Below are 24,866 nucleotides of genomic sequence, written 5' to 3'. Positions count from 1 at the left end.
TGCAAGCAGATAAACAACTGAACCTTGTGGGTTGCATGTTTGGAACTGTGTGTGTTTGTGCACAAAAACACAAACACTTTTCCCATGGTCAGGGTCTAGCAGTCACTCATTCCACACCACTCTCAGCAAGCTAAACATCTTAAGATGTCATTAAGAATTCGACCCAAAGCTTGTCTGAAGGAAGATTCAGGACAGCCAAATTGGACTTAGGCACATCTAATCTCATTCCCAACATAATTTCAATTGCACCCTCACTTCATGCACTTACTGCATGTGTAAACTTGAAACATGTTCTCACAGTTTTCAATAGCAAAGGCATCACTGAAATATAAGACACTTTGGGTGGTAATGTGTGACTATTTCACATATTGGTTGTGTTGCGCCTGGTTGTGGTGGGAATAAGTTGTGTTTTTGTGCTGCATTATTGCATTATATTGTGTTGTTGCGCTATGGTGTTTGTGTTCAGTTTGAGCTTTTTTTCTTGTGCTTATGTTTTTGTTATTTTGCTCTGTGTGATATTATTGTATTTTGTTATTTTTATGCTTATTCCAAGAAATGCTTACCAGTGCAGTATGAACAAGGAATGCTTTTGTCTGACTCAGACTTGCATCTATACTCAGGTAGCCCTATCATGGATGGAACTCCGTAAAATTGGTTTTGGCCTGTAAAGGCATTATAATTTAATTGGACATCCAATAAGAAATGTCCATTTCTTTTTGACTAAAGTTTAAGGTTCTGATTTAAGGTTTTGTGATGGGATGGTCTGTCAGAAACGTGATGGTTATCCTGTCTGCCGTATTACAAGTGCATTATGTTCTATGACACTTCTAATAAAGATATCCATCATGTTTGATACGAGCATCCCATCTGCCAAGCTCTAAATCAAAGTCTGTAGTGCTAAATGTAATTAGACTTTGGGTGAAAAAGCTTTAAAATACATTTTGGAGTGGCTCAATATAGTAAAGCCATCGATGTGACATTTTCTATTTTTCCCTGGTCACAAAATGCATAGTAAATTTGGATTTTGATCCACACACATATGTTTATAAACTTGTTTGTGACATCATCTAGCATCAGCCTCAATAGGATCTGTTTTCTTAACTACTCTGCTAGATTAAGTTAATGACTAGGGTGGCCAGATGGCAGTTAGGGATATCAGAAATGAACGTAATTATGCAAACTTAAAAATATGCATAATTGACCGACATAAAAAATATATAATTTTATACTACATTTTAATGAAGGCTGTATCCGAGCATACATTTTTGGCACTGAGGATGAAGGTAAACAAAAGCACCTCATACAACGACTTCTCATTAGAGAAGGATTATCATTAAGCGGAGAGAGGAAGGGGCAGAGGAGGTATCGGCATAGAATTGTCAGCTGCCAAGCTTGGACATGCCTTTCTCATAGTGACAAAGGGGGAAGAGTAACAATTCTGGCACTAGTTAAACCAGGGCTTCCCTTAGAAATCTTAAAGGGTAGAAACCAGTTTTACAATGTCAGTGAGGGGTGGAACCAGTCTAAAGTAAAAAGTCTTCCAGATCATCACTTGATTCTGTCATTTTCAAAACTTCTAAATTGCTATGAAGGGGGTGGGCCAGCTTGTGGGATGGCTCCCAGTAAATATTAGTTTGGAATGCAGGGGTGAAATGGCATCTCAGGATTGGGTAGGGACTCCCATCTTGTAGAACTGTGCCCCTTCACTTTAAAATCCTGGACAGGGGTGCTGACTACGAGAGGAGAGGTAACCACAGAATTGAAATGAAGAATTCCCTCATTGATGAACCTCTGCTAGGGTCAACGGATTCTGAGTGCGTACTTCTTGGACTTGAAATCTGTCTCTAGAAGCAGTGGTCTGCAGTTGAGGGTGGATTTGCTGGGAAAGAAACCTCCTAAGACTTATGGGTCGGGTTTGAGCAGTTTGTGCACCGGGGAGGGTCACCCTTGACTCCTTTAAGACACACAGGTGCCCTGAAAGAGGTCAGGGTGCTTTGGGGCCTGGGTGGTGCTGTCAGAGTTTGTTGTCTAGTGCTGTCAATGTTTGTTGTTTATTTGAGGGCTGTAGGATGTTGCTGCTCAGGAAACCATGATCAGGAGACTGTTGGAACATGGTAATCAAGGGCAGGTCTACAAAGCTATTCCCCAAAGGAGGAATAGCACTCTAGATAAAGCTCCAGAACAAAACTACTAATACTTTAGAGGCCATGTGTCTCTGTAACAACATTCCTGGTTGCTGGAGTCCTCAACCAGAAGCAAAACAACACAAACTCTGCTCAAATTGGCCAACTGGGGCCAAGAGGAGAGGCAAAAGAGCTTTTCTATGCATGGGCTAGCCAGACCTCTGAAGCCACTGGGCTAAGAAAGCCTTAACTGAACCCAGCATTTTATCACTTATACTAACAGGAGTCTTTGGACAGTTGGGTCTCCCAAGGAGCTATAAAGGTTTAGAACATGATGTGCCTGATTCCCAATATTGGCTGTTGTTGGAGGTGGGGGACGGGACAGGCACCAAAGGATGGCACTAGCCCAGGGAGCGCTTTGGCATGACTGACATGTCGGGTAAAGCAAGAGACCCCCATGTGCTCCAACACACACTGTGTTCTGTCCCCACTGTCCATGAGGAAGGAGATGCACAGGAGAATGAAAGTCTGCTGGCTCCTGCACATAATCACATAGAAAGAATGTGCTGAGCTAGAGTGGCACCATCTTGACCTCCTTGGCAAGAAGCTACCACACAGTCAGCTGTGCATAAGTACTCCAGGGGCAAGCAGGGCATCCAGTGTACATCCTGCCTAGAAACACCAGATGAAAAAAGGAAAAGTTGCCCACTGACAAGGGGTAGCCCCGGGCAGTGAATCACTCACTGCAGGTAACTTTGTGAATTTGCAAGAAATAGACACCACCTACAGCAGAATGAGTTTTTGGTGAGAGCACCAGGGACTACCAGGAGAATGGCATACCCCTATGATGCTCGGCACAGATGGCTACATCTTTAGCACTGTAAGAATACTGGGGCACAGACATGGACCTCGGGAAAATGTTCTAAAGCACTTCTGGAGTGGGAGAGTTTACAGAGGGACTCTGGTGTGCATGACCCCTTATTGTTCAGTTGTTTGCGGTTCAAAGGTAGCCTTTTTAAAAGCAGAGATAAGGCCCTTGAATGAACTTTTCACTGTTTTAATGTTTATTAGTGCAGTAATAATATGGTGAATAATGAAAGTTAAATTCAATACATTTCTATTGTACCATTTGAAATGTTTTTCCGTGGTTGAAATGCTTTATGATTGTGGGCTTATGTTCTGCAGTTATATTCTTTGTTTGCACCCATGCAAAGCTACTCGGCTTGACCTTATATTATTGTGCTTGTCATGCTAATGAGATGTAATAGGTGGGTAATTTGCATATAGTGGTTGGCCTGCTGGTGCATAAACCATTAGACGTGCCCGTCCTTTATTTGGTATGTGCCCCCATATCAGATTGTGATGCCCTTTAGAGGGTGTCCTTCTAGGCATTCTCACTGGCCAGGCTGCAGATGTTAGCTTCTGCATTCATAGTATTTAGTTTTATGTGTAATAAAGTAGATTTTGATTTTGGAAGTACAAACAAACTAATTGAACCATGGTTTATTAAAATATATTTGTTTCATTGCTGAATTCAGAGCCTTTAACCACATCACTCTGCTGAGAAATCCTGAAGGAATACGACTTCCTTACCTCACTACTCTGAAAGTCAAATGCTAAAAGTTCCCAGTTTGGAGGTCTGGAGCAAGGGTTCTAGGTGAACAGAAGGAAACATGTCCAGTTGTTACAGGTGTGTGCTAATACCTTCTGATTGCCCTGGGGCCCTGCGATAAAGATTTGTCACAGTTTATCACATCAATTCAAGATTGAGTCTGAAAGCTTTGTGGTTGATAGCCAGAATCAATGTGGTTTTACTACATTGAATGCACTGCTTGCCATAGCTTGAGTGATCAGCTGGAGGATGGTAGAGATACATAACACTAAGTATGGAGGGTTAAGAGAGATCAGATTCTTATTCGATCACTAGGCATTAAAATGTGGGGTAGGATTTATTCAGTGTTCAATGTTCAGGTTGTGTACTGCTGTAACTCCATCACTCGTTCTGCCTTTACAGTTGAAAAGAATGAGAAAGCAGGTCCATTATAGTTTGAGGTTCCATTTAACTAGGTTCATGTAATTAGATCATAAAGTTCAGCTTTTTTGTGATGACCTTGTCGCCTACATCTCACCTCTCTTTGACATCCAACTGACACTTCACCAGAAAGCACAATTAAGGGCATTTGAAGGGGGCTTGGCTTGCACTGTAATGTGAAGTGGGACTGTGAAGCGGTACTGAGAGAGTCATAATATTCTAAAATGACATGGAGGCCATTGGGGCAAGGTTTGGAGATCAATGCTCTTGATTATTTCTAGCAACACTGCACATGACCAGTGCTGGAAATAGCCCGGCGTGCAATGAGAACATAGATGATTTTTTGAACTGGGAGACAGTGAAGGGCTAAAACGGCTGGTCTGGCTGAATGGTGCATGGGTATTTTTTTGAGGATTCTGGAGGTGGCGTTTTGTACCACTCGGAGAGTTGCCATAGTCTAGGCAGGAGTTTATTAGACTTTGTACCACAACCTTTCTTGTGGAGAATAGTAGCATCTTTTAGAATTTCCTTGGGGATCTTTAAATGCCAAATTATACACTTGTCAATTTTTGTGCCTGTGGCTCCATAGTGAGCTTTTCGTCTACCAGATGCTTAGACCTTGTACTGCTTGGGCTGGCTTTGGACTTCTGCCTAGATATTGAGGCCATCAAAGTTCCTGCCACCTAGAACCTTTATTGCCAACCACCAATACCTCTGTTTTGTAGCCAGTAAGCTTCAGCCTACTGCCAGACATCCAGTCTGTAACCTACCTAACGCATGAATTCAGTTGGGTGGAGGTTTTGGATGTAAGGGCCAGGATGATCTGGGTATCATCTGCATATGGCATTACAGCAAGCCCACGTGAGCGTACAATTTCTACTAGGGGTCATATATATAACTAAGTGTGGGGCTGAGGGAAGAGCCCTGTGGAACCCCACACTGCAGAGGGTGGATAGATAAAGAGAATGAATCTTCGCATACTCGGAAGCCCCTGTCAAATAGGGAGGCTTCCAGCCATTTGATGGTGGCCCATGAGATGCTGATGTCCAATGTCCTCTAAATGAGGATGTGATGCGACACCATATCGAAGGCTGCACTGAGGTCCAACATGATCATAGCTGCTGATCCACCTTGAACTAGAAAGGAAAAAGTAATTTACAGCCAGATTTAAATCCTGCCTGAGTGGGGTGGAACCATCATGCACTTCCAGAAACCCAGACAGAGGTTTGTTGACATACTTTTACTCACTACCGGGAGCAGGGAGATGGGTCTATAGCAATTTCTTCAAAAGCAGCTTCACTATTGCATGTTTCCCAGTTTAAGAAATGTGACCTTTTTCAGGTGAGTGGTTAAGGATATTCATGAGTGTGGCTAACAAAGAAACAACTACCTGGAGCAAGTTAGCTGGAGGGGTCGGGTTCATAGGTGAGCCTATTTATATAGATTCAAGAGTGGATTCCAAGGTACTCAAAGCAGGGAAAACTGATGAGGTGGGACCAAAGTGTGGCATAGACGTCAGCAATGGGTGTAATAGTTGACGGAAGGAGGTTCGAACTTTTCTTAATTTTGTTGCTGAAAAAGTTACCAAACATGTTACAGCATTCAGTAGAGCGTGAGGGCGCCACTAGAACATGACGGAAGGGTCATGAAGTTATTGACTATTTAAATAACTCCTTCGAGGAATTTGAGATGGGTCTCTATTTTCTCTTCGAGGTTGATGATTCTTGCCTGCCTTGTAGCTTGTTTCTAACTTTTTATGACTATTCTGTAGCCTCTTTTGCTGCTGTCATTATAAGATTTCATTCACTCTCTTTCCTTCTTTCTAGTTTCTCTTTTTAGCCGGGTTAGCTCTGATGAGTACCAAGAGGGCCTGCCTTTGGACTGGTTAGATTTAGGGGATTTAAAGGGGACTCTGGGCCCTAAAGATTCAATTATCCTCTACTCAAATGTGTTATATCTTTCTGTTGTATCACCCTTTAAAGTGGGAGAGGATTAAATGAGGACACCCTTCCATTCACTTATAATAAGTTTGGACCATGCTCGCCTGGGTTTTTGGAAAGGAGAATGCTTGGCTGTTGTCTCTGGAATTTCGCAATAGAAGGGGACAGAGTGATGATCAGACCACAGAATAGTGAGGGGTTCCTCTGTAGTTAGGCTGTTCACATTAGTAAATACGGTACATGACAATTCTGGAAAACATAAAGTTAAGGGCGAATTCGAGTGAGAATTGAAGTCACTCACAATCCAGTATTTCAATGGTAGTGAAGGAGGCCGAGAATTCCTTTCTAAATATTATGGCTACCCCTCCCCCTCGTCTCTCTTCTATGTTTTGGTTGGCAAATGAATAGCCAGGGGGGAGCCATAATTAAGTCAGGGGTTGATTCAGTGGTTACCCAAGTTTCAGTAAGAAACGTGGGGGAAGACTTACAAGAAAGTTACTCAGTGCGGAACGCAAGCCATTTGGCTCTGCCACACTGAGTCATTTTCAAAGCACAGGGATGCGACATATTTACAACAATATGTTGCATCTCTGTTCTTCCCCCTGTGCTGGCGCACAAACTGCTGCCATGCGCCAGCGCAGGCACCCTTGCACCATGGTGCAAGAATGTCTGCATTGTGGGGAGATTTCTTTGTTCAGGAAGGATTCCCTACCTGCACAAAAACAATCTGAAGTGCCGTTTTTAGGTCTTGCCTACGCAGCGCGCATGCGCTGCATGGGAAAAAACCTTTTGAAATCGATTCAGTTTTGCTGCCAAAAACGTGCACGCATTGCATTGCTTTGAATGGCAACGCGTGTACTTTGGCGATTCCCTTGCGGGAGCAAGCTTTAAAACCATCTGTTTGTAATTAACAGATGGTTCCTGCTTGCTCCTGCAAGGGAAACAGGTGCAGGCTCCCTCATCTTTCCCCTCCCCCTGCTTAACAAATGCCATGCCCAGCTTTCACTTTCACAATGTCGGCCGCACATTTCTTTTGTACTACACAGCTCGCCGTGTTTTAAAAGTTGACAGGCAGTTGTTGAGTTCTCAGTTGTAATTTTAATATATTTTGAAAACTTCAGGAAGTGTATATCCAAGGTGACATTTTTCTTTAATAATATAATAATTTTAGACAAAAAGACTGTGCAGGCAAAAAATATATTCCTTGTATTTATTTCAAGGGGGCTATGCAATTTGCAACATGGCAACCTTATTGCTTGCGTACTCTCTTCTGTTGTCGTGAGGCGTTCTTCAGATTCTAAAATGAACTCCTGCTGTTTATTAAGCCAGCATGTGTCAGTAGCATTTCTTTTTATGAAGAATGACAGTCAAAAGATGGCAGCATTTACAGTAGCTTTGTCCTCCCAATATGGGCACTATTGGCACTTCCGGAAGATTGACGGGGCGTATGTCGGGAAGTAGGAGGGGGTACTTTCTATGGGCAGAGCGTCGCTTGACGGACCTCCGGGCTCTGCAAGAGAAGCCTTCTGAGTGCCTGGGCGGGACACAGCAGCTGTCTCCATGGTAAGCGCCTGCTAAAGGGGGGTACAAAAGGGGGTGGTGATGGACGGAGCATCAGAACCAATCAAACACTCACACCCAGTCAACAGATCTGGGTTTCTTCCATCACCGTTCTTTAGCCCACTCTGCCACCCCAGTTCAGACATGGCCATATGCAAATCAGTCTGACCCTGTGCCTCATGGGAACAGTCCAGCCCGAACTGCCAAGTCATGCCTTCCCTGGACCGGAAACAAGCTTCCTAGGACCGGTTTCTGGCATTTCAGCCGTCTTCAGCCAGGCTTGCTTGAATCCAGTGGCAAAGTGAGCAAGGGACTCACGTCTGAGCATACCCTGCCAACTTATGGCGAACAAAGCGGTACAAAAGGGGGTGGTGATGGACGGAGCATCAGAACCAATCAAACACTCACACCCAGTCAACAGATCTGGGTTTCTTCCATCACCGTTCTTTAGCCCACTCTGCCACCCCAGTTCAGACATGGCCATATGCAAATCAGTCTGACCCTGTGCCTCATGGGAACAGTCCAGCCCGAACTGCCAAGTCATGCCTTCCCTGGACCGGAAACAAGCTTCCTAGGACCGGTCCCTTGCTCACTTTGCCACTGGATTCAAGCAAGCCTGGCTGAAGACGGCTGAAATGCCAGAAACCGGTCCTAGGAAGCTTGTTTCCGGTCCAGGGAAGGCATGGCTTGGCAGTTCGGGCTGGACTGTTCCCATGAGGCACAGGGTCAGACTGATTTGCATATGGCCATGTCTGAACTGGGGTGGCAGAGTGGGCTAAAGAACGGTGATGGATTAAACCCAGATCTGTTGACTGGGTGTGAGTGTTTGATTGGCTCTGATGCTCCATCCATCACCACCCCCTTTTGTACCGCTTTGTTCGCCATAAGTTGGCAGGGTATGCTCAGACGTGAGTCCCTTGCTCACTTTGCCACTGGATTCAAGCAAGCCTGGCTGAAGACGGCTGAAATGCCAGAAACCGGTCCTAGGAAGCTTGTTTCCGGTCCAGGGAAGGCATGGCTTGGCAGTTCGGGCTGGACTGTTCCCATGAGGCACAGGGTCAGACTGATTTGCATATGGCCATGTCTGAACTGGGGTGGCAGAGTGGGCTAAAGAACGGTGATGGATTAAACCCAGATCTGTTGACTGGGTGTGAGTGTTTGATTGGCTCTGATGCTCCATCCATCACCACCCCCTTTTGTACCGCTTTGTTCGCCATAAGTTGGCAGGGTATGCTCAGACGTGAGTCCCTTGCTCACTTTGCCACTGGATTCAAGCAAGCCTGGCTGAAGACGGCTGAAATGCCAGAAACCGGTCCTAGGAAGCTTGTTTCCGGTCCAGGGAAGGCATGGCTTGGCAGTTCGGGCTGGACTGTTCCCATGAGGCACAGGGTCAGACTGATTTGCATATGGCCATGTCTGAACTGGGGTGGCAGAGTGGGCTAAAGAACGGTGATGGATTAAACCCAGATCTGTTGACTGGGTGTGAGTGTTTGATTGGCTCTGATGCTCCATCCATCACCACCCCCTTTTGTACCGCTTTGTTCGCCATAAGTTGGCAGGGTATGCTCAGACGTGAGTCCCTTGCTCACTTTGCCACTGGATTCAAGCAAGCCTGGCTGAAGACGGCTGAAATGCCAGAAACCGGTCCTAGGAAGCTTGTTTCCGGTCCAGGGAAGGCATGGCTTGGCAGTTCGGGCTGGACTGTTCCCATGAGGCACAGGGTCAGACTGATTTGCATATGGCCATGTCTGAACTGGGGTGGCAGAGTGGGCTAAAGAACGGTGATGGATTAAACCCAGATCTGTTGACTGGGTGTGAGTGTTTGATTGGCTCTGATGCTCCATCCATCACCACCCCCTTTTGTACCGCTTTGTTCGCCATAAGTTGGCAGGGTATGCTCAGACGTGAGTCCCTTGCTCACTTTGCCACTGGATTCAAGCAAGCCTGGCTGAAGACGGCTGAAATGCCAGAAACCGGTCCTAGGAAGCTTGTTTCCGGTCCAGGGAAGGCATGGCTTGGCAGTTCGGGCTGGACTGTTCCCATGAGGCACAGGGTCAGACTGATTTGCATATGGCCATGTCTGAACTGGGGTGGCAGAGTGGGCTAAAGAACGGTGATGGATTAAACCCAGATCTGTTGACTGGGTGTGAGTGTTTGATTGGCTCTGATGCTCCATCCATCACCACCCCCTTTTGTACCGCTTTGTTCGCCATAAGTTGGCAGGGTATGCTCAGACGTGAGTCCCTTGCTCACTTTGCCACTGGATTCAAGCAAGCCTGGCTGAAGACGGCTGAAATGCCAGAAACCGGTCCTAGGAAGCTTGTTTCCGGTCCAGGGAAGGCATGGCTTGGCAGTTCGGGCTGGACTGTTCCCATGAGGCACAGGGTCAGACTGATTTGCATATGGCCATGTCTGAACTGGGGTGGCAGAGTGGGCTAAAGAACGGTGATGGATTAAACCCAGATCTGTTGACTGGGTGTGAGTGTTTGATTGGCTCTGATGCTCCATCCATCACCACCCCCTTTTGTACCGCTTTGTTCGCCATAAGTTGGCAGGGTATGCTCAGACGTGAGTCCCTTGCTCACTTTGCCACTGGATTCAAGCAAGCCTGGCTGAAGACGGCTGAAATGCCAGAAACCGGTCCTAGGAAGCTTGTTTCCGGTCCAGGGAAGGCATGGCTTGGCAGTTCGGGCTGGACTGTTCCCATGAGGCACAGGGTCAGACTGATTTGCATATGGCCATGTCTGAACTGGGGTGGCAGAGTGGGCTAAAGAACGGTGATGGATTAAACCCAGATCTGTTGACTGGGTGTGAGTGTTTGATTGGCTCTGATGCTCCATCCATCACCACCCCCTTTTGTACTGCTAAAGGGGGGAGCAGTGTGTGAGGATGGGGAGGCCTTTTCGTCAGCTCTCTTTTAGCGCAACAACAGGCGTACACTAACGGGGTAACACTGGGAAACCGAGCCCTGTTTCTGACCTTCTCAATACGGCTCAAGACTCAGTATTTTCATAACGTCATTTTCAGGCACTGTTTGAGTATGCCTGGACTTCGTTCTTTACAGCAGTGGGCATTTGAGGCTCATTGCATTCTGGGGCGACTATTTTGCTTTATTCGGTAATCGCTTCCCCCATTCCTTAAAATCCCTATTAGTGCAACCTCACCTAAATCGAGAGCGGGTAGCTAGTGATGTTGATATACTATCTTAGCATAATGGGAACCTGATTTGGAAAAGGACGGGTTGGATACAACAACTCACCTTTACGTACCCACTTTGGTGGAGTTTTGGCCGTTTCTGGTGCCCTTTTAGTGGACTGCCACACTTAAGATGGAACCGCTTCCGCTTTAGCTCATTCTGGATTGTCAAGGGCTGGGGATTTTTGGGGAAAGCCACTTCTATTTTTTTTCTCATAAGAGCACGGCAAACCATACAAACTACTTATTTCCACTTAATAGCCACACAAGGCTCTATACCATTCCGAATAAACGTTTTTTGTGAAAATTGTAGGATATTACTATTCAACGTGAAATCAATTACAATCTGGTGCTCCGGATTCTATGCTTGTAGTTCAGTCTATGCCTGCAGTAAAAAGTGAAATATAACAGCACCTAAGTAATCAAAATTCAACAATCAGGCTGTGGGTGTTTTTCCGTCGTCCAATTCTAGTAGCTTCATGGAGATCAGATATTTTTTTCGTATTTCTGTGCAGTATGTATCCTTTTCATCCATTTTGCTTAATTGTAGACTGGCTCATGAGACTATAGGCCTAATAGTGAGGCCCATGTTCTCTCACGTGACACTAATCAGCGATCTAACATTGAATAGAATGTGTCATATGAAGTAAGGCAAGGTAATCGGATAACTGAGTCGGCCCTTCTCTGAGTCTAATTTGTAACCTGGGATTTACAAATGTCTCTGTAACCTGTCCTAAACAACTGAGCTGTTTTAGTGTCAAGGTTGTCATACAGTAGGGAAATCGAATTACAAGCTCTTATTGCAGTGGTTGTGGATTAAAACGGTACAGTTCATTTGTGACGAGGTGTAACAAGCATTGGCATAGCCAATAGGTCTTGCCTTTGGGACCTTATAAGTGTTTAGCCATGCAACAGTTGATGTTATTGCACCAAGGATATTGTGCTGCATAACTAAATACTTATAAGGCCCCAAAGGCGAGACCTATTGGCTATGCCAATGCTTGTTCAACTTCTATGTGTGCTGCATTAGCACATATAGAAGTTGGAAAACGTCATTGTTTCAATGATTGTTTATGTGCAGGAAGGGAACCCTTCCTGTACACAAACAATCATTAGAGGTGATTTCCTCTTTCTATGCATGCTGCAGAATGCATTTCCAGATTCACAATTCCTCGTAAATCTGGAAATGTGTCTGGATCCATGGGTGCTGCATAGGAACACCCACAGCAACACCAATGGAACGCCCCTTTCACTCAAAGTGCTGCGTCTAAAGGAGCCATATTTACATGTACAGGAAAAGTCACTCAGGGTGGCTTTTCCTGTCCTTGTAAATATGGAGCAGTAACATGAGCCACCGGTACGACACAAAAAGTGACGAACCGGTGGCGCAAGGGGCTTGTAATTCTGCCCCGTGGCAGCTAGATGCCTTTCCTCTAAAGGACTAAACAGCTCAATGCTGTGTTTGGTAAGGGATCTGCAATTCAATAGGTACATCTGAAGTTTATGAGGGGGGTACATTTCCTTAAGGCGTTTAGTGCTGATGGTTGGTTTAGGTCCATATGCTAGCATGCAGCTGCATGTAGTGCAAGTTGCAGGAGTTTCAAACATAGGTAGAATCTTCTTACAGCTATTTACCTTGAGCCTGTTGATTTGCGAAAGTATTTCTGATCTATAGGTTAACGACATTTTTTAAATGAGCAGAGTTTCTGGCCCCTGGCCTGGGTCAGACGTTGTCGGGCGCAGAAGGACTTGCCTTTGGAATTCTGGCAGCGCGTCCGCTACATGTCCTCGCTGCGGTGTGCCTTTTGTAACAGGGCGGTCTACTCTAAAAATACTGGACCACACTTCCAAATGGCAGATCTAGTCGAAACACTAGCAACCAGGAAGTGGCTCTGAACAATCAATGCGATGTTTAAATCAATGCAATGTTTTTGACACATTCTAACCAGTCTCCCAATAGGTTGCATATGACCTCACATGTACAATACCAGTTAATACTGAACTCAAAACAATACAAATAGGGATGGAGATTAGCGTTTTTCTATACATGAAACTCCTATATTTTCTTTGCAGTCCCACTAATTAAAGGGACAGTCCCAATACACTGCGTCACTTCTTACGCCTGCTTCAAGCAGGCGTAAGGTTTTGACGCAGTGGCGTCCTAAAAGTCACACAGTGAAATCTTGTAGATTTCACTGCGTCACTTTTACGAGCCTTTCCTGCGTGGGAACACCTAGCCTGCATACATTATACCTGATGCAGGTATAAAAAATGCAGCAAATTTACAACGTCTGGGGAGATGCGTCACGTTGTAAATTTGCTGCATTTTTTACATTGCCGTTGCATCACAAAAGTGACGCACCAGCATCGCAAAAGTGTCGCAAGGGACTTGTAAAACATCCCCTGTGTTTTGACGTCTGATTATATCCGAGCGATGGGGGTCTAAATTCAGCATTGTCATGTACTTCTGCAGATATGCTGTGTCTCCCGAGAAAACGCAGGGCCATATTATCAAGGAACGGCGAGAACATTATCGCCACTTTAGCGGCAGGAAACTGCCGCTAAAGCGGCGATAATGGGCTTGATAACATGCCCTTGTGAATTCCCATAGAAGCCCAGGTTCTTGTGTGAACATGGGCTTCTATGGGAATTCTCACGGGCCTATTATCAAGCCCATTATCACTGTTTTAGCGGCAGTTTCGTGCCGCTAAAGCTACAATAATGTTATCGCCGTTCCTTGATAATATGGCCCGCAGTTCGTTTAAGAAACCAGTCAGGGAGTGAAAGAGGGCCCGATTACACGTTTATTCAGCCTCTCATTTTTACCGATTTACTCCAAGAAGTGTAGAGCTTCTGCTTTCACTCTACAAAGTATTTCAAGGCTTTCAGCTGAATTTCGTTAATAACAAATATGATGTAAACGCTTGGAAACTGGCAGGGGCTGCAAGCACCTAAAATAGAATTACACAAATTCTGTTTTATATCCTCCCATCGTCATTAAAAGCCAGTTATGTGTGGTTAGCATTCCTTTTTAGTGTGCATAATATAGTACTCTCAGCCCAAACCATCCTAAGAGGCTGCTGTGATGAAAGTGGAGTGAACTTAAAAAAATCAATAACAACTTTTGAAACCTTCCTATTTAATTAATAGACATTCTACATAGTGTGACTGCATTAATGAACCCACTTGTACCGGGCTGCTTCTCTCACTAGCAATCGCTTGCCGAAGAACTGAAGGACATGACCTGGCAGACTCTTCCTCCAGTCTCTCCGTCTCCCCTTAATTCCTGTCTAATGCACTCTGTCTGTGCTGTTACTTAAATATTTAACTAGATGGCTTTCTACGATGCTGCTGACGTGTAGTAAGATCAGTTCCTTACATGCAGCAGAACTGTTCGGGAATAAAAAATAAAAGACTTGCAGAAGGAGTGTTGATGACAGACCAATAACAAAACAGAAACATCCGCGTTTTCAAACTAGATCTACTGCACTTTTTAAAAGACTCAACGCGATTCAGTCTTTCAGCGCGGGCTTTGAAGTAAAGGCCAGTTAATTAGGATCATATCTGGAATGGCAGCTTTTTAATTAATGGGCATTTCTAATTTGATCAATTACAACTATATTTTCATCATTGCTATTAATTACGTAGAGGGCTACATTTAAAATCGTTAGCACATTGAAGTCAAATGCATTCGCAGATATAAATAAGAACATCTTATTTTTCCCAATTATTTGTTTATTAGAGTTTTACATGAATATAGCTTCGTCCTCTGCAACAAGGCTCTGCGCGGGCCAACCTTCGGAATCAAGGGGCATATTATCAAGCCAGGCGATAAAATTATCGCCGCTTTAGCGGCAGAAAACTGCTGCTAAAACGGCGATAATGGGCTTGAGAATATGCTCTATGGAATTCAAATTGAAGCCCATGTTAGACGTCCTTCACATCTAACATGAGCTTCAATTGGCATTCCATAGAGCATATTATCAAGCCCATTATCGCCGTTTTAGCGAGCGGCGAAAATGTTATCGCCTGGCTTGATAATATGCCCCCAAGTAATCCCCAACTCCTGGACCCCACCCACTCCCCTCCCTTATAGTGAACACCCCTGCATTACCTATATTCATTCTAATCCTCTCATTCTTTCCCCCATATCACCTCCACTTCCCCAATGAGTTCACTACCAAGCAGGCTGTTTCTAGGGCTGGGGCTCTATCCATTTATCCATAAATCCAAGCCTGTTGCGTTCAGTCCAACAAACCCAAAGCTCTCCATTTCAACAGGAGCACTGTGTTTGAAAACCACGACATTTTACTTGATATACTGGTTTCCATCTGGTCTCGAAATGCACGTGTGTGCCATTCATGCGTCTGTTTAACAGCTCCATCGCTAACAGGGTTCAAATCATACAATACCATTGGGAGACTGGAGGTGTTTCCATTTAAATGCTATAGTTAACTTTCATGCCCCCAGGCATTGGATAACTATGAACAAATCACACTTGGTCATTGCTTGAAGAATGTCTGTCTTCAGGCCCAGTAGTACTGTGTCTGCATAGCCAGGATTGGGTATCCCAGAATAGCATAACATGTATATTTGTAAAGCACACGTTGACCCCAACGGGGTCTCTTGGCGCTGAATAACAGATGTTTCTTGTTACCCAACTCAATGGTACTCATTTTATCAACCTCAGATGGACCAAAGGCTGAGTGGACCCACCAGGATTTGAACCTGTGACCATGAGGTCGAACACAGGCCTCTGTATTGAATGCATTAGGCCACTGAGCCACCAGACCTGGCTGTTTAAAGGCAGCAGAGACCCCCTCCCAATAAAGGTGATTGTTAGGGCATTTCCTCCATTCAGTAAAGGCAGAGTGGATTATAATACGGCATATACCATAGTTTGTTCCGGAATCGTCTGCCTGCAATGGATGTGGAAGATAAATGTATATCCCTTCCCGGCCGCTCACACCGCTTGCAGGTAATTTCCCTACCACAGGATTGTTCCCATTCCCCATTGTGCCTCCAATGTTGTGCCTCCTCACTTTCAGCAAGATTTTGAAGACTATAAAAAAATTCCCTTGGTTCCTATTAATTTTGGGAAGTGGTTCTCAAAATGGGATTTCTCTCTAGTGGCAGCCTGTCGAATCAAATAAAATGGGGAGTGATCCAGTGGCAGCCTGTCGAATCAAATAAAATGGGGAGTGATCCAGTGCCCCGTCAGTGCATATTCTAAGCATTCATTTTTATTTACTTATAACTCAGCCTTGTGTGGCTCAAACATTTTTGGACACATGTTAGATGTCACTCTCACTATACATTTTCCCTTTCTCTGGTTTAGAAATGGGTGATCCCCTTTTGCTGAGGTAATTTGTTATTGCTGTGGATGGCAAAGGATATATTGTCAAACCTCTGCCCAGCGCAGGCCTGTCCCAAACCCTCAAAGTTGAGATGTCAGGGTACTCAGAAAGATGTTGGGATGCCTGAATTTCTTCTCTACCAAACCTCAATCCTAAAAGGGCCTGCATACTATTGCTTGGTCAATTTAAATCTTGTTATTCTCAGATTCCACTTTGGATGATTCCACGGCTATCCTCCGTTGGGCTTCTGTATAGTAGTAGAGAAATTTTAAAACGGGCTAATTTATCATTGTCTCTAGACTAGTGAAGAAGCCTCTTGGGCTGTCTGGGATTTTTACTTCTCCAATAAAATCTTGAAAGGAGCTTAAGGATACTATCTAGATTGGGTCTTTCAATCCCTTTAATCCCTATTGAATATGCCTGAAATAAGTGTATAGCCTGTGTCCAATCAAATTTCTTTGATAATTTCCTTTTCTTATTTGTCTTGCAATAACTTTGTCTCTTGTGTTACCACCTTGTCCTGCATGCCGTATGTTCTCCAGTTTAGGTGAAGCTGAATTAATTCAGTTTTGTTAGTAGGGTGTATTCGAAGTTGTTCTCTAGCTGCAATGGGTTTCCGTGTAATCTGTGGAATTAGGCATGCCATTCTCTGTTGATCGAGTTCTATCATTTCCTCCTTGTAAGAAACTGATGTATTATTTGTCACGTTGAACCACAAAAGTCACAAAAAAACCTGTCCTTAATCCTCTGTAAGCTTGGAACAAAGCCAGTCAGGCTTATCGTTGAGACAATGTGTAAAGTGTTTAGGCAGTGCTCAAACAGTAATAAAGTGAAATTATAACAAAAGAAAAACCCTAAACTTAATAGAACCGGAGTTATGAGTTTTCACAATGTAAGGTTCAAAATAGCACCAAAAAGTGTTAAGCCCAACTGCAGTTATCTAGTTGTGAGAGACCAGGACAAAGTTAAAAGTTAAGGCTGATGCATAATGGAATGTGAGTCAGATACATGTAAAGTAAAAATATTTACCTTCCGATCTGATGAAGTAATTGCCTTTTGAAGGGAAAGCTCTGAGCTGCAAACATTTGAATTATATACCCAGAAGTTGGATTCTTTTTGTGTCTTTGCCCGGTAAAGATTTCTACCTTCAGACTTAATCCTTTTTTTGGAGCTAGGGTGCTTCCAGCGGGGCAATGCTGCAGGCTGTAGCTGAGAGGGCTCAATGAGGACAGACATCTTCTACACAAAGTCCCACTGGATCAGATTTGCTGCTGTGGAGAAAAATGTTGTGGGAGCAACCTGAATATTTGGTATAGCAGCAATGCACCTTTCTGAAGTCCAGTCGGTGTTTTAGGGTGGTCTGAGAGGTATCCTAGTAAATAGTGCAAGTGTGTTCTTGGAAAGAGACATCAGCTTTCTAGCATGCTGCCTCTAGGACAAATTATTTGTCTTTATAGTAGTGGAGATCTCTGTCTCTGCACTGTACAGAATCTTTTATGACATATATAATGTAGTTTTTTGAATCGGACCTCCTACTGTCTGTCACTTAGGAGGGAGGAAAGTAAGCTCACCACAAAGGCTTCCAAGTTACAGTTCTCTCTCTCAAATAAAGCGGATTATCAGATTTTTGCTGCGGGATCAAGTTTCTCGGTCTTAGCTAGTGGGTTTTGTCGTTGTCTCTCAATAGCTTCGCCCTCTGAGGAGTCCTCCTCTAGTTTTAATAGTTCCAGGCACACTGGGTCAACATCGGATCTAAGTTCACAATGTTTTCTGCCAAGATCACTGTACAAATCTGCCGAGCTTTTCTCTATTTCCCCTTTAAGCCTCTGAGCTCTGACTTGAAAATACAAAGATATTCCAGGAGATTTATCATTGTAAGACATATTGTGAGGGACTGTGGCTGAATGGTTATTGATTATGGCCTATGCTTGTATGTGTACATCAATTCTGTTCTTGCTCTTGGTTTTTCTAAGTAGGCCAAATGTCTGCCCCAGGACGGCTTCCTATTTGGCAGCCACATTTCTCAGATGAGCACTCCAATCCAACTTGTGGTCTCAATTGCAGCTCATTATGGTCGAGCCCCTCCACCTTCATTCCCTCTCACCACATCACATCAAATGTAAGGTGTTGCTGCATTTCGATGGATGATCTCTCAGGTTCTCACCCCCTTTACGTTTCTCATAAATCCCTTCCCTTGTCTTGGCCTGCTCTTCATCCCATGGCCTCCCTCTAACATTCAGAGCATTTCCATCCACTGCACCTCCTGGAGGCAGGGCTATCTCACTGCTCACCTCAGCCAGTCGGGTTTGCACAAGCTTCGGGCTCTCTTGCTGCCCAGTGTGTTCACAGCGGTTCTCAACACCACCAGTTCTTGGCAGTCACCATTATCAGGGGCTGCAGAATGCTACTCTCCTCACTGGCAGCTAAGACGACCCCAGACCAATCAAGGCCTCTTTCACCACCTCGGCGTACCAGTGGGCTGCCCCAGGATCATCTCCTTGTGTTAACTTTATCCAGCCAGCCCCGGCCACATATCATCAGCTGATTACACTGGATGGGCTAAACAGGGCCAGGGGTTATGGTGGTGTTTTTCTACTTACGCCATCTTTTCCATTAACCCAAAAGAACATCTTTAAAATGCATAGTTTCACAAGTTAACATTTTTCAAAAGCATCTGTGTTTGTTTATAAGCACAGTTTGCCTCATCCTACATTTCAATGTTCAGCATTAAGGACTATTCAAGCTGTAATATCACAGTCTAATAACACAAAATACCAAGCACCAACAATTAACACAGAGGAGCAAGTCTGAACATGAGAGTCAAAATGTGCCCTTAATAGATCTGAAATTATGCAATAATTCTTTTCAACTAGCTGGGCGGTACAGGACTGAATAGCATGCAATTTGCAAACCCTGATAGTATGTCTCCTTGCCAAACACAATGTTTTGAAATATGTTAAAGGATTTATAATGTGCCTGGTTACTCGAGGAGTGTTCCCGCCCTAGAGAAGTAGCACCATATTGGTTGTCAGGGAGAGTCAGGTTCATCTGACAGGCCAGAGAGTTCTACTTTCTTTGCCTAAATAGCCAGGTCTTGAGATTTCTGCAGAAACTTGCTTCTGATGGTTTGAGTCTCAGGTCCAATGGCATTGAATTCCAGAGTTTGGCTGGCAGAAGTCCAAAAGAACTGCCCTCCTGGCGCATTCTGTGCACTCTTGGGATCACAGTCGGGGCTGCTTCACAAGACTTAAGATGTCTGGAGGGAGCGTAGGCTTGATGAGAGTATACAAGTAACTTGGACCCTTCTGATTACGTATTCTATACATAAAACAGAGTACTTTAAAAGAGAGTCTGTGCTTGATGGGGAGCCAATGTAGTTTAGCAAGACCATGGCTTATGGCGAGCCACTTTGCAGTTTCAGTAGTAGCCGGGTAGCTGCATTTTGTACTCTTTGAAGAATTCCCAACTACCCTTTAGAGACCGCCAGATAGAGTATATTGCAGTAATCGAGCTGAGACACCAAGAGCGCTTGAATTACTTACTTTTTTGTTGAGTCCGGCAAAAGCCCTAGAATATTCCTTCACAACTTTAACACTCCTAAACAAGTGGCAGCTGTGGCCTTCATCTGACTCTCAAAAGCAAGCTGCGCATCAAAGATGATGCTCAGATCTTTAACTTTATGTTTAGGAATCAGAGTGGGGTCCATTTCACAAGTACACCACACGGGGCACCAAATTGTGGGCTGTTTCCCGCTCACCAAGACTTCTGTCTTGTCTGCATTTAATTTCAGAAAGCTGACATCCATCCATGCCGCAAGGTCTACCAGGCAGGATTTGAAGTTTGCTGTGGCACTGCTGTAATCTTGTGCCAGTGTAATGATCAGCTGAGTGTTGTCAGCATATGACACAATCCTCATGCCATGGTGTTCGATTACGTCGGTCAAGGGATGGAGAGACAGGATAAACAGGGTAGCACTCAATGCTGATTCCTGCTGACGGGGGATGATGTCTGAGGTGTATGGCATCTGGAACACCTGGAAAAAGCACTTGTGCACAATATTAGCAGGTCATTCAAATGCTCTTTCCCCATATCCTGTGACCACAGCCATTCTAGCAGCAAACCGTGTGAAACAGTGTCAAAAGATGCACTTAAGTTTAGCATGACAAGTGCAGCAGTTTTACCTTCGTCAGCCTATCTTTGTAGCGCTTCAGAGGCTGGAGGGAGGGTGGATTCGATACTGTGGCCTAAAACCTGATTGCGCCTCTTGAAGGAGTCTGTGATCATCAATGAACTTCATTAGTTGAAAATTGACATGCTTTTCAGCAATTTTCACAAACAATGGAAGCAGAGAAATAGGGCAGAAATCTGAAGTTTAAAAGGGTCCAATGATGGTTTCTTGAGGAGAGAAACCACCATAGCATGCTTCCACCCAGCTGGAAGTTGACCTGCTTCAAAGGATAAATTAAGCAGAGTACATAATGTAGGGGCAAGGGCTATAAAGCCATGCTTCAGAATAGCTGAAGACGCAGGATCTAATGGGGAGGCAGATTTACTTTTACTTTAGATAGGAAGCACATTTTTTCCACTGAAATGTTCTCTATAGTTAATGAACCTTCTGGTGAGGGATGAAGTGTCATTCTCAGAGGAGAGTAGTTATAATTCTTAGCACTTTCTGGAAAAGAGGCATAGAAGGATGATATTTTATCAGAAAAAAATGAGCAATAGTTGGAGCTATGACCGCCGACTCTGCATCCAAAGACGAGAGAGATTTAACTATCCTAAAAATCTCCATGGGGAGTTTTGTGCCTTGTCTTTCTCTCATGTGAAAAATTGGGTCCGAGCTAGTATGATATGCTTACGACATTCCTTTAGGACATGTAAGTAGATTTCTTTATGTAGATTGCAATAGCTCTTACGCATTCTAGGCATTTAGATGACTTTTTCATCCGCAGAAGGTCCTCCGTGAATCAATCAGCAGAAGATCTAGCGTGAGAAATGTGCCGCATTGTACCAGGGGTCTATAGAATCTAGAGCCTCCTCAATCCAGGCAGAAACCTGCTGATTGTCATCCTGAGGAAAAGCATTTAGGCATGAATGCCTGCCTCTCAAGGCAGAGGTAAGGGCCTCTTGAGTGATCGAGGTCCCTTTCCGAGTTTTAATAGAGTGAGCAATTAATGGTTTTGGCAGAGGATAGGTGTAAAGAATCTGAAAAAGGATAAAAGAGTGATCTGACTAGTCAATGGGAACCGGGGGAGCTACTTTAACTAAGGCTGAAATGGCAAACATAGGTTGAGGAATATGCACCTGAATATGAGTTTTATCCTGTACTAGCTGTTGGAATTGAAGCATCTTTAAGTCCTCTGTCAGGCTTGTAGCTATATGAGAGGTCAGATCATGAAAGTGTAGGTTAAAATCCGCTAGGATTAGGAAGTTAGAATACTGTAGGACATACACAGGGATGATATCTAGTAAAGCTGTGGTTAAAATATACTTTGGTCCAGCTAGATATGAAGTCTGGAGTTATACCATACAGGAAGCTGTGAAATATGGTGAGAATTTTGAAAGTGATACACTTTTGGATTGAGAGCTAAGGAAGGGGTTTAATCAGATGGCAGAAGAAGAACTTAACCTAAAAACTGTAACCAACAATCCAGTTGCTTGATTTTGAATGGATTGCAAAGGATGGTGAGTTTTCATGTTGACATACAAACCCTCAGTCTGGCCACCTTATTTAGTGATGGGTGGACCATAAGTATTCTATAGAGAGAGCCCGGATTGGCTCCATCAGTGGAATACTTCCTCTGACTGCCCTCCAGGCGAAAGGCTGTATGAGGAAGGACAGTAGGCTGTCCGTCCAATTTAGGGTTAATGGTGTAATTCATTTTTTTCCTGTACATCACTGCCTGTAAAAACCTAGTGGTGAGGACAAGAAAACTACGAGACCCACACACCATGGAAGAAAACGCCAAACTCCTGTTTGCTGTTGTTATTTTTTATTTTCCAGAAACAAACTTCCACTTGGGGAGTATTTTTCTGAAAAACAAAAAAAGCCAGATGTTTGGTAGATGGCCATCAAAACCAATGTTGATCGATGCTTGGTTTCATTGTGTTAGAGGCACTTAATGCTGTACTAGCTGAATGATACTGTTACTGTTGGAATACTCCTTACTCACATTGTTAATGTACTGTTGCACAATGTAACAATGAATAACAGCAGATCACAGTTGCATGTTTAGAAAAATGCCCGATAAAAACATTGCTAAAAAAAATCAAGACCAGTGTTTCTGATGAACACATTCTCTGGTCAGGAAAGGACAATATTCATTCCTAAAACATACCCTATGATCTAGTTTGGCATGTGAAGTTCAAACTCACATCCTGTGTACAATGAACCAAATGTTACAGATAAGGTGCTTAGTGTCCAAATGGGTTTAACACAGAGGGGCATATTTAGAAGGCCCTAAGCCACAGGAAAGCCACTTTTAATGACGCTCCTGTGGTGATAGGGGCTTTGCCTTCTTTACAAGGCATCGTTAAGCCACTCTCAGACCACCCAGCCTTATGCACCATGAGAACCTATGAACACTTCTACCCAATCAGGAACTGGATCTAAAGCAAGAAGTAACAAATAAAATATGTGTGAAAGGAAAATCAATATATTCAAGGGTTAGCAAAATCTCAAAACCCATGAAAAATCAACTATCCTTTTAAATCAGAACATGACATTGCGAATACACTGAGTGATTGATCCCCAGGCCTGTATACTTGGCTGCAACGCATTTAGGCATAATATTTGATAGTGTGATGAATATATATTGTTTCTCAGTGTTAGCTACTTGCTTTAAGTGTATGTGCTACTTTGATGATGTAGACTTGCAGCCCAAAAAACGTTCACATGTGAGTGTTTCTTTCCTCCCAATGAACAAATCCCTGACAACCCCAGAAAATATATATACTCCACCTACTACCCGTAGATAAATGACTGCTATCAATCTGGCTTCTGGCAGATCTCCCCAGTTGTAAGTGAAATTTGTTTACAGGCAAATCAGTGTATCTGTGTTCCTAATTTCAAAAAATGTTTGGTAAAACTGACTCTACTTGTTTACTGAAATCTATTCGAATAATTTCCCCCAGAATAATTTCACACTTTATGGACCAGGAAATGGTAATGTAGATTACTGGAATGTCCCCACAAAAACTGATTTGTGCCGGAGAATGAGGGAGCAGGACTTAGATCAGCAAGGATAGTGTTGGGCAGGTTAGGCACGCAGTATCCTCATGGGACATAAATACTCCGGGAATATAGTTGAGTGAGCTAGGAAAAGGGTTTGGAAGAAAATGGTAGGCTGTGTGGCTTGGTGATATAAGGCCTTCAGGGGCTCATATATGCACCCTGTCCAAGTAGGGACTAGACCTAGACACATCTCAGAGGCAATGTGTAAAGTATTTGTACATAACAAACACAGGAACATAGTGAAAACACTACAAATGGACAACAAACTAGTTTTAGAAAAATAAATAATATTAGACCAAAACAACAAAAATCCAACATATATGACTCAAATTATTCCTTTTAAAAGATTGAAGCAATTCTGTCCATAGAACTCTGTGGATGCGTTGACCTTAGAGCAAAGTTCCTTTGCTGCATGAAAATCCGAGTAGAAAAACAGCCACAAAGGAGAAAAGCATCAGAAAACACAGTGACGCATTCGTTTTTGTGTGCCAGGGAAATGGATGTGTCAGTTCTGCTGCATGGAGGAGAAGTGTTGCGTCAATTCCTTACTGTGAGGAGAAGTGATGCATCAATTTCCGGAGGTGACTCCTTCCGGTGGGGCAATGCGTTGGAAATTGGGCACACAGGTGCAATGAGTGAGAAAATCCAGCGCTGCAGGTCGATGCAGGGGCAAAACAGGCGCTGTATCGATTTCCACTCCCACAGACAGGTGATGTGTCGATTCCTTCAAGCGCACAGCAGGGCCTGCGTCGAAGTTGGAGGGGGCGTCTCTAACGTCGGAGACTAGGTGCTCTGGACCCGAGCTGCAGCGGTTAACCGGCGCTGTGTCGATTTTTCATCCACACCGCGGTGATGTATTGGTTTCGCTTACGGCGGTAAAAACACAGCTGGAAGGGTGCTGCATGGATTTTAGAAATTGAGGTCTCTACTTGGCAGGGTTAGGTACCTTTGTCTGACTAGGGACCCTTGCTTCTAGTCAAGGTAAGGGTGATACACACTCTACATAACCCCTGCCCACCGCCAGGGTAGCTTGGCACGAGCAGTGCTGCGTTGGTTTAATCAGCCGTTATCCCACGATGTGTCTTTTCTTGCGGCCATGACAGGTGCTGCATCTTCTCTGCAGTGGTGCAGCTATGCGTGGAGAGTATTCTTGCACGGCCGAGCTGCATCAGGGAAAACAGCCACAAGAAGGGCAATGCATCGCTTTTCTTAAATTTTCAGGTTTCTTCCACCTCCCAGCAGCAGCAACAACCTCCAGAGGCCAAGAACTGGAACAGGCACCTCCTGGCAGGTCAGAATTCTCAGCAGCGGAATTCATGGAAGAAGGAGGTGAAGTCTTTGTGTCCCTGAGACTTCAGAATAGGAGGCCAGAACACCCAGGCCCTGGGAGATTCTTCTGCAAGCAGGTTCACAGCAAAGTTCCAG

The sequence above is a fragment of the Triturus cristatus genome, chromosome 5_2 (assembly GCF_964204655.1).
Source record: "Triturus cristatus chromosome 5_2, aTriCri1.1, whole genome shotgun sequence".
NCBI lineage: Eukaryota > Metazoa > Chordata > Amphibia > Caudata > Salamandridae > Triturus > Triturus cristatus.
This window is presented reverse-complemented; position numbering follows the sequence as displayed.